Source organism: Papaver somniferum, chromosome 1 (assembly GCF_003573695.1).
Source record: "Papaver somniferum cultivar HN1 chromosome 1, ASM357369v1, whole genome shotgun sequence".
In the NCBI taxonomy this organism is placed as follows: domain Eukaryota; kingdom Viridiplantae; phylum Streptophyta; class Magnoliopsida; order Ranunculales; family Papaveraceae; genus Papaver; species Papaver somniferum.
In genome coordinates this window covers 184179744-184196113 of record NC_039358.1, presented here as the reverse complement: position 1 = coordinate 184196113, position 16370 = coordinate 184179744, and the positions used below count along the sequence as shown (strand labels likewise).

The following is a 16370-nucleotide window of genomic DNA, read 5'->3' as shown; positions in this document are numbered from 1 at the left end:
TCTTAGCTGGGAACTGCTCTAATCGGCATCGTTTTCATTATTCAATGTTGCATCAATACTCTGACACTTGTTTAATGTTTGTGGATGCTTCCTTAGGGAAATTGTTTTCTTCTGCAGGCTGTGGGATCATCTTCTATAGAGCCAATGGTAGATTTGCAGCAGCCAGATGCTGGCAAACAAGCGCGAAATCAATCTAGAAGCTGAAGCTCGCGCCCTTTTGGCGGCTGTTGAATAGGCTCAAGATATGCATGTTCAGAACATCACTTTCATCTCTGACAATCTTGAACTTGTTAATGCTATCAATGGTGATATTTCTAACATCCCTTGGACACTTTTCTCTTATGTTCAAGACTGTAAAAACATATTAACTTCGTTAGGTAGTTCACTATGTAAATATGTGTCGCGTAAAATGAATGAAGCGGCAGATGTTTTGTCTAAGTTAGCTAGGAAATCCCATGTATCTAGTGTTTGGGAGAACACACCCCCTTATGTATTAAGCATAAGCTGCTTCCTATGTTGTAATCTTTGTACTTTGTTTCCGTTTGGTTTAAATATAATGTTACCTCTGGAAAAAAAAAAAAAGAAGTGGACACCTACATGTTAAACCCAAAAAAAAAAAAATTACTTGAATTCAAACAGAACATGACCAATCTAATCTTCGTCTCTTCTATTTTCTGAATATTAGGTAATAAGAGTTTACCACTTCCTAATCACTATTGTAGTCGTCATCTGCATCTTCACGCTCTGTTACAACCTTCTCAATAAAGTTTCTTCGGACTTGATCGAGGATTGCATCTCTAGATGATTCACTTGAACTCTGGCAATCATTAAGTACAAGATCGGATTGGCAGAGGACTAAAGCAACAGCCGGAATATCATGGCGAAGTAAAACGTCGAAAATTAGAGTAGCGAAGCTCTACAAGATGGATACGGGGTTTCTTTCATTATATTAAAGATAGGGCAAGGATCCTCTAGGTCTGAAATTTAATTAGTTCAAAAACGTAGTTGTTCAGGAAAATCTATACAAATATCCACTCCGCTGACGACAGAGAAGGATCACAAATCATTTCGATTTCAAAAGGCATGACTCGGTTTTTTTGATAATTTGTCTAGACCTTGGAAAAACAACAATCAAGAAACACTATAAACAACACAAGTAGGAAATGCTTGACAAGTCAGTGTACCTTCGTCCAAAATGATGCGAGCCTACATATGTTCCTTTGACATCACTGTTATTGTAAACCAAAATAGTAGGAACGTTACGATCTGGGTAGTCGGAATGCATTCTATAGATATTATTTTGACGAATTTTGTTGCTGGATATCTTGTAGCTAGTTCGTCCAGGAACCGTAAGAGTACCCCTCACTCCGCAATTCTGCAGGTAATCAAGTACATTTAAGCATCATAAAGACCAACATAAAAATGTTAGTAAAACAAGTTACCAGAAGACCAAATGACAACAACTATCCAACCATAAGAACCAAATTGCTGGAAAAGAAACAATGTAAAACTGGGAACTCGTACTGATATGTTACCCTTCTTTGTACAAACATACTACAACCCAAACTTCTGGTGGAGCCTGGGACACCTCGCGAACAAAATCTGCACCTGATATCGGCATTACCGATCCGAACTTTGCTATCTTTGCAGCTTCTCTCATCTCTACTAGTCTTTGTTTTCTTTAACACAAAACAGTAAATTTGTCAAAAGCAAGTAGTATGAAAAGAACAACAACTTGTTCTATAAGATCAAATAGTGACTGAAATTTGCATATACATATGCCAACATGTATTCTTCAACAAAACGGTCATCATCAAGTTCAGGATCATCTTCGAGATCCTCAAGGTCTTCTTCAGTTTTATTCTCTAGCGAGGCCTTGTCCTTTGGTTTCGAACTCTCATCTTCTGCCGGAGTGAAAACAAGGGGTTTGAACGGAGCAGGCTTTGGAGGTAAATTCCCTAACTTTGCTTGTATATCGTCCCACTGTGTCGTCCTTCACTTAGAACTTGAGATATAAAGATAAAAGATAATTCTATTATTGAATGGGATGATCTACATTGAGAACCCGTAGGGTATATTGTAGTTGCAGGAAATTCTACAACACACCCCTTATAATAATTTGTAGATCTAAACATAAAAATGATGATAAGAATGCTAAAATTGTAAGAGGACACTAGATTTACGTGGTTCGATCAATTTGATCTACATCCACGGGGTTAGGGTTTACTATGATTATTTGTAATTACATCTTGATTACATGGAGACTCCATTAATGAGTATTTGGAGCTCTCGGTTCTTGAAGGAAGAAGAAGAAGATAATAATACAAATTCCGCTCTCTCCCTATCTCTACCAATGTGTCCTCCCTCAAAAGTGTCTATCCTCCCTTTTCTCTCTCCCGCCTTTCTCTTTATATAGGTATTTACATAGTGGATGACAGCTCATACGTGGTGGGGTACAACTATCATTTCCCCTAATTTCGGATCTGGCTTGCGTTGATATCGCAAGCTTACAAATATTAATTTCGCAGATCTTCTAATCTTCGCAAAGTTATTACATTTTTCTTATGTTTATGCTAATATCACCTATTGTGTCGTTTCTCAAAGTGCTCTGCGACATTTTTTGTAATGCGTTGTTAAGAATTTCGCGAGCGTATCGTTGTCGCGAAATTATGATCCTACATCTTGCCTCTTTTTTCTTGAATATTGCTTGAAGAGCGACCTTCAGGAAAAAATCCATTGTTGGAGAGAGATATGTGTTGTTGGAGTAGTCTTTGGTCTTTGTTGATGAAGGAACGAGCGAAAGAGTATTGGACTTGAAAAGTACGTACTTGCCTCTATTTTTTTGTGAAGTTCCGGAGCGTTGCGAAGTAAATAAGAAGTATCTGTTCTTGAATAATAAGTATTGCCTCTATTCGTGCGAAATTATTACTTCAATTTTTGGTGAGGATTCTTGTTGTTCATTAATGAACGTCCTCTTTGGAAATGATTCTTTCCGAGGAGATAAAGAACATAAAATGTTTTCTTGGTAATCCATGTTGCCTCTGTTCTTTATCTATGAAGGTAGAATCCTTGAAAAAATGTTGAATGTGCGAATTGTTTCCTCATTCTTGTCTTGCCTCTGTCTCATGTGTTGTGCTCATGCGATAGTATAATCTCTTCAATTTGCTTATAATTGTGTGAAATAATTGAGCGAAATAATCATATCGTTCGGAATAATCACATTCTGCAAAATTCTGACACATTTGACGAAATTTTGAATCATTCTTCGAAATTCTGAATCACTATGCAAAATTCTGAACAATCCTGCGAAATTCTTTACAATTCTGCGAAATTCTGAATAAACCTGCAAAATTCTGAATAACTCTGCAAAATTCTGAATAATTCGGCGAAATTCTGAACAATTCTGCGAAATTCTGAAAAATTCCGCGAAATTCTGAACAATTCTTCAAAATTCTGAATAACTCTGTGAAATTCTGAATAACTCTGTGAAATTATGAACAATTCTACGAAATTCTGAACAATTCTGCGAATCTAATGCTTATGTGATGATTATGTTATGAAATGTGTATGCGATGTTTATGCCATGAAATGCTTGTGCAATGCTTTTATGATGCGAGTATGATGCTTGTATGATGAGAATGCTTATCTATTGCAATTTATAGTTAATGTTTGCGTTACTTAGATCATTTTACACGCTAAAATTGATGTAACTTTAAATTGCCTCCATTCTCCATTTTCTGGCTTTTTCTTTAGTGTATGCATTCTTCTTCTTGTAGTTATTATTCCTCACAAGTTCTTACTTGTGTTTCATCTTTCCTTTTTCCTGCACTATTAGTATCTCATAACAGTATGATCATAATATCAAGTCTGCGGCATTTTCACTGCCTCAGTTTCATTTCCATGTACATATTCGCAAGCTTGTTTGCTTACATATAATCATTCTCGCAAGCTTACTTGCTAACTCATTTTCTTATGTGGTCTTATTTTTCCTTCCTAATTAAAGGTCTTATTTTGCCAACTCTTGTCATTGCGACAAAATCGCAGGACGTCTTTGCACTTTCATGCAAAAACCCATTGATCTTGCCTTAACTTTTTCTTTTGTATTATTATCTCTTCAGGATTGTTGCGACAATATGACAGGCCTAAATATTCTTGCGAAAATAAATCCCCATGACATTGCCGTCTTGCGACGAAATCGCAGGACGTCTTCACACTTTCATGTAATAACCCATTGATCTCGTCTTATCTTTTTCTCTAGTATTATTGCCTCTTCAGGATTGTTGCACAAATATGACAAGCCTTAATACCCTTGCGAGTAAAAAGCCTCATGACATTTGCGTCTTAAGACACTTATCAGCTCCCTAATGGAGGGTGCCGCCCTTATCTCCCCCCTGGTTGCCCCTTCAAGGAGGCGTACTTCTACCATACAAGGTTAGCTCCTCCCATCCGGTCTTAACAACAACCAGTTGTTTTCTCAGCCTCTTATCCCTTTTACCTATAGGGATTATGGTTACGAGACTGCACCCTAAGTGGGGTTTTCTTCGGGCCGAGTGCTGTATAAGCCAAGACTTGTCAAGAATGGCAAGGACGCTTCAAACGCCCCTGGCACTCTTGACTCAACCGTGTACCTCGGCGCCTTGATCAGATTCTGCACTCCCTGAGGGAGTCCTTATTACCTTAGTCGCCCAACCTAAGTCATATGCTTAAGCTGAGAATCCAAGGTGCCTCTCCCGGATGGGCTTTATTGACCCCAAATCTCCATGACTCAGGTTCCGGGGGCGGTGTAACCTTTCCCTGAGCCATGCAACAGGTACCCCCTTATATGACGCACTTTAGGTCTTACATTTGCCTCTTGCGAAATTTTATTCGTGAACTAGAGTGTACGCCATAAAGGTTGGCCCCTATCTGCGAAATTTTATTCGCGTTTCTGTGAAATTTTCGCGTCTCTTTGTTTCTGCAAAATGTTCGCGTTTCTTTATTCTCTCATTCATCTTTTCATTTTTGTCATTTCTTTCATTCATTCTTTCATTTCTGTCATCTCTTTCATTCATTCTTTCATTCTCATAATATCATATCATTTGAATCAAAATAAATATTCAAGAGAAATTCTAATACATGGTAACTCTGAAATCTTTGTAATTGTGAAATCTTTGTAATTCTGCGATTCTATCGCGTTTTGAATAAATCTTTCTATCCAAAAATCAAAAATCTTTTTATTTTCTGCAAAAAAAATATTCTAGAGAAATATATAAATTGAATTTTCTCAGTTTTCTGTAATTTTGAAATCTCGCAATCTTTGTAATTTTGAAGTCTTTGTAATCTTTATAATCTTTGAAATCTTGAAATCTTTGTAATCGTGCGATTGAATCGCTTTTTTGTAAATCAAATCAAAAATCCTTTTATTCGTTCTTAGTATAAAGTAAAATGTTCAAGGAAGTGGTACTAATCTTTCATGTGAGTCGTTGTTGTTGTCAAAGAAATGAATAAATGCCTTGAAATGTATGAATTTCGCGCAACAAAAAGAAGTGTGAGAAGTGAGACTTTAACTCTTGATCTGCTTCTTGGATTTTCTCGCACCATACCAACTGTGCTAAGCCTCTTTTGCGAAATAATCAAAGTCCTTGCGAAGTAATCAAATTCCAACTGTGTAAGAGGCAATTCTGTATAAATTTCGCATAATAAAAATAAATATGCGAGAAGCAAGAATTGATCCCGCGACCTGCTGCTTGCATTCATGCCTCCTGACCAACTATGCTAACCCTGTCTTGCAAAATAATCAAAGACTATGCGAAGTAATCAAATATCAACTCTGCGAAACGAATATTTGTGAAGCAAAAATTATTTGGTCACAGGGAGAATCAAACCCATGTCCTCTAGTTTGCATACTCCTTCTCTGACCATCTATGTTACTTGTTGCTTGCGAAAGAAACACACAACGTTGTACTTTATTCCATTTCTTCGCCTTTAGGATTTCAATAATCTGCGAAAAATTAAGCTTGATGAGGAATTCGAACTCGAGTCTTACAACTCACTCTAGCGAAGCTTGACCAACTGTTCAAGAATCTCTTTGCGAAATAAACACACAATGTTTTTCTCTTATTCTTTTATTCTCCCATGCAAATGAGAAGAAAATGAAAAATATGTGTCTCGGCGAAGTTCGAACCCGTGACCTATCGCTTACTCGCTCCAGCTCAAGCCATCTGTGCGAATTTCTGTTTGTGATAGAAATTGCAGCATCTGCCTCTTATCTTTTCTTCGTCCTTCCTTAACTTCTTTCACATTTGCCTTCTTCTCCTGAACATGAAAATCTTCCACTGAAGCTTCCATTTTCTCCATAAATTTCACCACAACAACTAATTTTTTCTCTCACTCTTTTCATGTCTTTGAATTGTTGATGACGTTTACTCCCTGAAAGTGTGATTTATTCCATAAAATTTCCATTTTTGAACCTAAATTTTGTAGATCTAGAAAAATATGAACAGTAGCTAATCTTCATGAAAATTTCTTGAATCAACAAGTTACAGGAAGGATAAATCCTTTACTCGTTCCCTGTTTCTAGCGCCATTATGTAGTTGCAGGAAATTCTACAACACACCCCTTATAATAATTTGTAGATCTAAACATAAAAATGATGATAAGAATGCTAAAATTGTAAGAGGACACAAGATTTACGTGGTTCGATCAATTTGATCTACATCCACGGGGTTAGGGTTTACTATGATTATTTGTAATTACATCTTGATTACATGGAGACTCCATTAATGAGTATTTGGAGCTCTCGGTTCTTGAAGGAAGAAGAAGAAGATAATAATACAAATTCCTCTCTCTCCCTCTCTCTACCAATGTGTCCTCCCTCAAAAGTGTCTATCCTCCCTTTTCTCTCTCCTGCCTTTCTCTTTATATAGGTATTTACATAGTGGATGACAACTCATACGTGGTGGGGTACAACTATCATTTCCCCTAATTTCGGATCATCGCAAGCTTACAAATGTTAATTTCGCAGATCTTATAATCTTCGCAAAGTTATTACATTTTTCTTATGTTTAAGCTAATATCACCTATTGTGTCGTTTCTCAAAGTGCTCTGCGACATTTTTGTAATGCGTTGTTAAGAATTTCGCGAGCGTATCGTTGTCGCGAAATTCTGATCCTACATATATATAACGACACCATAACTTGGTGTGCAAGATTAATACTTGTAAATCAATTCATGATAAATATATCAAATACTAAATATAACCCTAAATACTAAAACTTTCCATATAATATTTGTATACTCTAACACCCTCCCTCAATCTCATGGGGATTGAAGAAACCGCCTGAGATTGGCCATGAATGTTGTTGATGAAGTGCGGTGCCAATAAACGCCCGAGAAGTATAAGAAGAAGCACGTCGCCATTAAAAAGAAGAATACGAATGAGGAGAACCGCCAAAGCAGCGAAATTCACGGAACCGTTGAATCATCGTGTGGATGGGGAAAAACGATTTGCTGGTTTTTACGGAATTGAAGAGTCGACCGTGTGGAGACTGCTTGAACCGAGTGAAATATTGAACCTCAAACAAATGCACTGCAAGAAGGGAGTGCTTTAAGTTCGAGTGATCAATCTGTAAGACCCCGGCCTAAACCAAGAACAATGGTCGTTCCTGAGTCAATTCGGTCACAAGAGAGGATGGGTTGATCTGTAGGAGGAAAGCTGAGAAATGCGTGAGATGAATGGTGATCTGAGATTGTAGGTGTGTTGTGAATTCAGCGTGAAAATGCTCTGAATGATTAATTTTTGCTCAATTGAGAGTAATTAGTGTGAGTTCGTGTAGATGACAGATTGTCTGTATGAACTTTGATTTGAAATTGCTCGTTTTGGCAAAATGTTGTTCGAAAAATGTTGTTCTTTCAATCAGGATTCAGAGACATTTTATAATGCCGGAGTTGAAAACACCATGATCCCATGAAGTGTAACAGTTGCTGGAATCAGAGAATGGGAAATGGGGAAATCGTGTTAAAACCAATTACTCATCGTGCGGAGACTTGGTTAACTTTCCACCTACTACTTTGCTGATTCTTCCAACTGATTGCACGACTTGCTCACATTCTCATCGTGGGTGAACACACGTGCCGTAGACCGCCAGACCAAAACCCTAGTTAATATCCCCCCATGTGACACGATTGAAATCTCGTGATTGTGGAGTCAGTTGCTGACTTTATGGGACGATGAGTCCATGTAGCGCTGAGTCGAACATGAGAGACATAAATTAAAATATGAAAATGGGGAATGGGAGTGTGGGACCGGCAAAGGACGTGGCATGGCCGGCCGGCCAATGAGCGCGGGTCCCAAGGCACTCTTCCCAATTTTATGTAATTTTGATGATTTTATATAATTTTCATAAAATCAAAGGGATTTGTTGAAAACCAAGATATTTTGTTGAAATCAGGGAGTTTACATGAAATCAGGAAACAAAACACCAAATAATAATAAAATAATGGGCATGTGGGACCGACTAGGACATGGCCGGCCGGCTAGAGCCCGGTCCCACAAGTTTTCCTAATTTTTTAATATTTTCCATGATCTTAGAGAAAATACATGAAATTAGGTAATTTTAGGGAAAATTCATAAAATCAAGGAATTTTCATAATTTGAGAAGGAATAATAAAATAATGGGACGTGAGGTGTGGGACCGGCCACGGCCAAGGCATGACCGGTCGGCCGGCGGTCCCCCGACACCTTTCCCTAATTTTATTATTTTTTGATAAAATCATGTGATTTAGATAAAAATACATGAAATTAGGTAATTTTCATGATTTTAGGGAAAACTCATAAAATCAAGGAATTTTCATAATTTTGGGAGGAATAATAAAATAATGGAGACGTGAGGTGTGGGACCGGCCACGGCCAAGGCATGGCCGTCTGGTTCTCGGTCCCGTGACACCTTTCCCTAATTTTATTATTTTTTGATGAAATCATGTGATTTAGATAATTTCTTTGAAATAAAGGAAATTTGCTCGAACAAGAGGATTTTCATGAGATCATGAAAATAGTAAAAATATGGTAAAATATAAAATTGGGCGCGGGACTAGTCACGACATGACTGGTCGGCTGGTGAGTCTAGTCCCCTGGCGCTTTTGTTTAATATTTTATTATTATTATTTCCCTTCCTATTTTGCATAGGTTCCTCGTTCGTTCGTATTTTTGAAATGCTCGTTCGTGCATTCAAAATGCTGGTTTGTGCATTATCTGCTAATTACACTTGCACCATTTTTGTCAGGGCTTATTCGACGCTCAGATGCCTATTCCGTTGAATATTTATTACTAACCTGTGGAATTCTGCTGGGAAGAACCACAGATTGAAGTAACGAAATATAACGAGGAATCGTAGAATATTGTTGAATATTCAGGCGATTAATTGACGACTCATAGAATATTGTTGGATATTCAGAGGCTCGTAGAATATTGATGGATATTCAGACGATTTAAGATAATTAATTGTTGGCTCTATACTAGAAAGGCTTCCTGTCTAGGAGCATTAATTATCTGAGGGTTGAGCAATATGAACTTGCTGGAGTATCATATTCCTCTTGCATAGTCGAGGAAAATCTGGTTACATCCCGAAGACGTTGTCACTCTATACTAGCAGACATGCTGTCTAGGAGCCGCCCAATCTTTCGATTCTATACAGTATGAGATGTGCCGTGGGCTCAGCTGAGAGACTGCACATCTTCATCTTCTCTGAGAGACTTTCTCCATCAGAGGTGGCATGAGCTTTCATGCATAGAGACATGAGTCTCGATACTCATCCGACTGCCGGATCCAGAGTAATTACTGAAATTGCTCAGTATTCATGAGATGTGCTATGGCCTCAGCCGAGAGACTACACATCTACACGTACTCTCTGAGAGACAGCCTTCTCAGTCAGAGATTTATGACATGAGCTTTCATGCTTTAATGAGAGACATGAGTCTCAATACTCATCCGATTTCCGAATCTGGAGTATAGTTTTACAATTATATCCTTTGTCGAAAATCCACCATCTACATTAAGTCCCCTTATTAGGGAGGAACATTCATGTTCCTCAGTCAGCATTGAATGGTGATTTTCCAGGTACAGACAAAACTAAGTAATTGAACTTAGTCATAAGATAAGATGTTACCGGAGTTCGACTGAATGAGCAAACCATGGTTTGAGCGGAAACCTCTGTGGCATAATAGAACATCATCCAGTGAACATAAATTGATGTAGAACCGCTGATTCGATGGTGGAACCTTGGTTGGTTTAGGATTCATGGGCTGGGCCCAAAAGGGAAATCCTTAAGGAATTAGGTTTTGGAGATAAAATTAGGTATAAAAGGAATTAAATCCTTCTTTTTTCTTTTTTTTTTATTTCTCCCACAACCGACCACCACCTTCACCTCCCTCTCATCTTCACTCCGAGAAAGAGCAGCAGGAGAAAATTCGCCGGTCTTCCACCCGCCGACGCCGACCAGGTACGTGCAATTTTTTTTTTTTTTTTTTAAGTTTGCTGATTTCATGAGTTTTTCATGCCTCCATAATGTTAAAATTCTATACATGTGTATATGTTGACGTGAGTTTTGTAGAAAAACCCTTGTTTATTAAACGTATGTTCGTTCGATCGTTAGTTTTGAAAACTAATAATAATCCCTGATTTAGAAGGAACTTTTTATATGTATGTGGACTTAGGTCCAGTGATAAAACTTAGTGTATGAGCTTTCATGTGAACCAAGATTTTACCTTAATAGATGTGAGCTTTCACAAAACCGAAATAAACCCGTTTTTAGAAGACGATGCTTATTCGAGGAAAATATGTATATACTTTTATGCATGTGAACTTATGTCCAGTGATAAAACTTTATTTATGATCTTTCATGAGAGTTAGTATTTTATCACAATGGGTGTGAGCACAAAACTAGCATAAACCTTCGTTTTTAATAAAACACTAATACGAAGGAAAATAGATTTTTTATATATGTAGCCGTGGCATATTTTACGTGAAACATGATGACATATATTATTCACATGGACTTGTTCTAATTAGATAAATTCTGAAAATTTACGTGAACAAATTGTATTAATTGTTGCTTTGTAAAATCAAGACGTGGGTTTTGAGTAACCTTCAAACTAGACAATTTATTTACGATGAAATAGTGTCTTGTTGTAAATTTCATGAGGTCAGTTGTGTGAATGTTCACATTATGAAAATTATGTCTATGATTTTATGAGAAAATCATTTTTTATGAACTAATGAAGTGTTGTTCGTTATGCAGATTCCAAGGAATGAACTAATTTTGTGTGCTAACCTCTGCAGCGCAATCACTACTTTAGTGGAATTGAATAAGGTAAGAGTTAAGAGTTACCATTTTATAGATAGTGGCATTTTCCATTTGCGTGATTCCACCACATTGTCGAATTTGCATTCAGACGACTGAAACATTTTATGGATTTTCACATCTGCTTTGCAAGGATGTATGATTCTCCAGCCAACGATGCTTCTAGAGATGAAATGTGCGTAGATGATTATATTTCCACATAGGAAACGTGTATGGATGAGACTTCCGTTGGTGAAGAAGACGAAACGCCCGGAGTCAAGAATGTCCCAAACATAGATGACGCATTCTTTGAGGTTCAGGAGACTGAAAATCGTCTCAAGTCCCCGGTATATCGCCTTCTGATCAATCCCAGGACGGTTACTCAAAAGAAACTGGTGACTCCTCGTGCTGCTGTTCGATTCTGTCTTGAACGAGGACTATTCCAGGCTTCAATGATTGAATTCAAGCTTTCTCGACGTCCTTTAGAGAAGTTTTCTGGATGGTCTAGACACATGCTGGGATTTCCTTGTGTTAGAGCTATGTTGGACAGGGAACAAATTACTAGGGCCGTTCAAACATCTAGAGATTTGTACATCTTTCATGACTCACGAGGTATTGTAGCTCTTCTTGCTCGCTGGTGCATCCCAACTCACACGTTTATATGCAGCTGGGGAGAGTTCACTATTACCTTGGAAGATGTAGTTGCTTTATTGCATCTTCCAATTACAGGTAACTTTCCTGAAGAACTTTGGACAGCGGAAGAGAAAGCAGTTTCCAAAACTTTAACAGCTGAGATGGAGAGAATCAACAAGGTTTTTGGTAAAGGTTGTTACGCTCATTGGTTGACACATTGGTGGCCACAATACGTCCCTCTTGATGAACCCGACGGTATATTATCTATTGTTGCTTTCTTGTGCTTATGGCTGTCTAGGGATGTGTTTGAAGATGATGGTACCTTGTTGAAGTCGTTTGTAATTCCTTTCGCTATTAAGCTGGCTCAAGGTGAACAACTTCCGCTAGGTAGCTTATTCTTGGGCTCTTTATATTCTAACCTGGACTCTTTCGTCGTAGACTCCAGTGTTTCGAACGGCTTCATGAAGACTGGATGCTATGCCAACACGATGTTTCTCCAAGCTCTGATGTGGGAGCGTTTTGGAAACTATGCACCCATTCCCCGTAGTGTCTTACAAAGTCTGAACTCTGCTGATGCTCGACGTATCTTCCATGAGAAAGACAACGCTAGGATTATGCGCTGGTCTACGAAGCAAATTCAGTCCAAGACACGCTTCATTGACGTATTAGATGACGAGTCTGAGTTCAACTTCCGTCCTTGGGTGGTGGTTCCTCCTCACGTTTCTCAATTGAAGAATTTCAATGCTGGAGAAAGTAAGTATTTGAAATCCGGTGCTGATGTGAGTGATGGCGAAAGATCTTTCATGTTGAGTTGTACTCCCGGCCACATAATATCAGCAGCGTATGGACATTTTTCGGTGGAGGAGAATAATATTGACAGAGCCGCCTGTCAGATGGGTATGGACCAATGTGTTCCAACCTTCAGAAGGAGAAGACCATCAGTGGAACAACTTAAGACTTGTTTAGATCACACACATGATGAAGGGTGCTCCTATTGGTTCCCTTGTATTGATCGAACCACGTACGTGACTCCAGGTTACATGGAATTCCGGGATCAGCAGCTTGAGCGTCTTAATGATTATGTGATGGACTCCCAACCTTTATTGAAGGATCCCCCTTCTTCTGAGATGAGTGCCTCTCGTCCCAGACTAAGGGATATTTCTGGTGGTGACAAACGAAAGACATCTCCAGGAGGTTCACCGGTATGTATTCTTTTGCATATTCCTCGTACAACTCGTATAATCGTCTTTAATTACTACATCAATTTATTTTGCAGGAGGGTCGTGCTGTGAGACCTCGAATGGAAGTGAATTTCTCAGATACGGAGGAAATTGCCCACGGTGGAGAAGGAAGGAGCAAGAATTGCAAGTTGTTGCCCAACACCATAAAGTCCCCAGTCGCCTTTTTGGTGAGTTGATGACATTTTTTCGCTCTGACTTCTTCCATCCATATTATCAGGATATCAAAACCAATATTTGTTATTTGGTTACATGACTTTGCTCCGTCTAGTATTGACGGTCTTCGATTCTCTGCTGCTGGGCAGACGACTTCTGATTTGAGCGTTAAAGAAGAAGTCGTTGTGAGTAATTTCCTTTACCATCGGACATAAAAGTTTCATGTGAAGATGCTAATTACTTGATAATATGTCCAGGAGGATGTCATCATGGAGGCGGAAAGTGCTGATGTTCAACCTTCCTCTGAGAATATAGATGAAGGAGCTTCCAAAGATTCGGAGCCAAATAGAAGTAATGAACCCCTTGTCGTTAATACGGACGATCATAATTCCTCGAGTACTTCGGAGACCTCCAAAGTAAGTATATATCCTGTACCCTCTTCATAGAAGTATGAAAGTGCTGATTTGTGAATGAATGAATGAGAATCTATGTGTATATATGAAAAAACTTGGTCGAACTTCGTCGTCAGAAATTCAGAACCCAGTTTTTTACCAAAAACTCCGTAAAATATTCATCTGGAGTCGTATTTTCAATATCTGCATATGTATCCTCAATCCCAGGATAATTGAGAAAATATTGCTAGTTTGAACAAATATTGTTCTTTTGATGAATTGTTGGTAGCTGGACCAAATAAAATATTAATTTAAGTTACTGACTTCTGAGTCGAGCAAAATAAATACGAATGTTAATCATGGAATCAACATAAAATTATCATAGTGTTCGAATCTACTCAGAATCACGTTTCTGCAGAGTTCTGGATTCAAAACCCTAATTTTACCGAGATGATGATTTACTGCAAATCACATAGGAACGGCTACATGGGATGACGAGTTCACCATATAACGCCCAAATGCTCGAATGAGCAAAAATACCAAAGTCTCATGAGGACCGGTTGATGAAAGAATGATTAAATGTTGATTTAATCATTTACTGAAATAATGCTCGTGTGAGAGACAAATCATAAAACCTGATGTAGAAAATATGAGGGACTGACTAAGAGGTCGTGAGACCGGCTCTTGGTGGTCGTGGGACCAGTAGATGGTCGTTTGAGTGAACTTCCAATTGCTTGGAAAGAGTTCGAACCTAATATGAGCAACTGAGCAAATTAGGATAAATCATTAAAACATGTGGGACCAGCTGTTTGCAAGCCTCAGGGTCACCCTTGCTCGGTCAAGGGGATGCGCCCGTGTCACCATGATGTCCATGCTTCAGTCCTGAGAATTTTGATATTTTCTGGTGCACGTTTGAGCAACATTTGGAGAAAATATGAAAAATCCATGGTTTTTAATATTTTCCATGATTTTAGAGAAAATACATGAAATTAGGTAATTTTAGGGAAAATTCATAAAATCAAGGAATTTTCATAATTTGAGAAGGAATAATAAAATAATGGGACGTGAGGTGTGGGACCGGCCACGGCCAAGGCATGACCGGCCGGCGGTCCCGCGACACCTTTCCCTAATTTTATTATTTTTGATAAAATCATGTGATTTAGATAAAAAAATACATGAAATTAGGTAATTTTCATGATTTTAGGGAAAATTCATAAAATCAAAGAATTTTCATAATTTGAGAAGGAATAATAAAATAATGGGATGTGAGGTGTGGGACCGGCCACGGCCAAGACATGGTCGGCTGGTGCTCGGTCTCGCGACACCTTTCCCTAATTTTTTTATTTTTGATAAAATCATGTGATTTAGATAATTTCTTTGAAATAAAGGAAATTTGCTCGAACAAGAGGATTTTCATGAGATCGTGAAGATAGTAAAAATATGATAAAATAAAAAATTGGGCGCTGACTAGTCACAGCATGACTGGCCGGATGGTGAGCCTAGTCCCCTGGCGCTTTTGCTTAATATTTAATTATTATTATTTTCCCTTCCTATTTTGTATAGGTTCCTCGTTCGTTCGTATTTTTGAAATGCTCGTTTGTGCATTCAAAATGCTGGTATGTGCATTATCTGCTAATTACACTTGCACCATTTTTGTCAGGGCTTATTCGATGCTCAGATGCCTGTTCCGTTGAATATTTATTACTAACCTGTGGAATTCTGCTGGGAAGAACCACAAATTGAAGTAACGAAATATAACGAGGAATCATAGAATATTGCTGGATATTCAGGCGATTAATTGACGACTCGTAGAATATTGATGGATATTCAGGCGATGGCTCGTAGAATATTGCTGGATATTCAGATGATTTAAGATAATTAATTGTTGGCTCTATACTAGAAGGGATTCCTGTTTAGGAGCATTAATTATCTGAGGGTTGAGCAATATGAACTTGTTGGAGTGTCATATTCCTCTTTCATAGTCAGGGAAAACCTGGTTACATTCCGAAGACATTGTCGCTCTATACTAGCAGACATGCTGTTTAGGAGCTGCCCAATCTTTCGATTCTATACAGTATGAGATGTGTCGTGGCCTCAGCTGAGAGACTACACATCTTCATCTTCCTTGAGAGACTTTCTCCATCAGAGGTGGCATGAGCTTTCATTCATAGAGACATGAGTCTCGATACTCATCTGATTGCCTGATCCGGAGTAATTACTGAAATTGCTCAGTATTCATGAGATGTGTCGTGGCCTCAGCTGAGAGACTACACATCTACATGTACTCTGAGAGACGGCCTTCTCAGTCAGAGATTTTATGGCATGAGCTTTCATGCTTTGATGAGAGACATGAGCCTCAATACTCATCCGGTTGCCGAATCTGGAGTATAGTTTTACAATTCTACCCTTTGTCGAAAATCCACCATCTACATTAAGTCCCCTGCTTAGTGAGGAACAGTCATGTTCCTCAGTCAGCATTGAATGGTGATTTTCCAGGTACAGACAAAATAAGTAATTGAACTTGTCATAAGATAAGATATTACCGGATTTCGACTGAATGAGCAAACCATGGTTTGAGCGGAAACCTATGTGGCATAATAGAACATCATCCAGTGAACATAAATTGATGTAGAACC

The 16370-nt window shown here is 38.4% G+C and overlaps 1 pseudogene; it reads right to left on the bottom strand.

The window, feature by feature from the left end:
* Positions 1-706: 706 nt before the first annotated feature.
* Positions 707-16370, bottom strand: part of LOC113355534 — a 29030-nt pseudogene continuing 13366 nt past the window's right edge.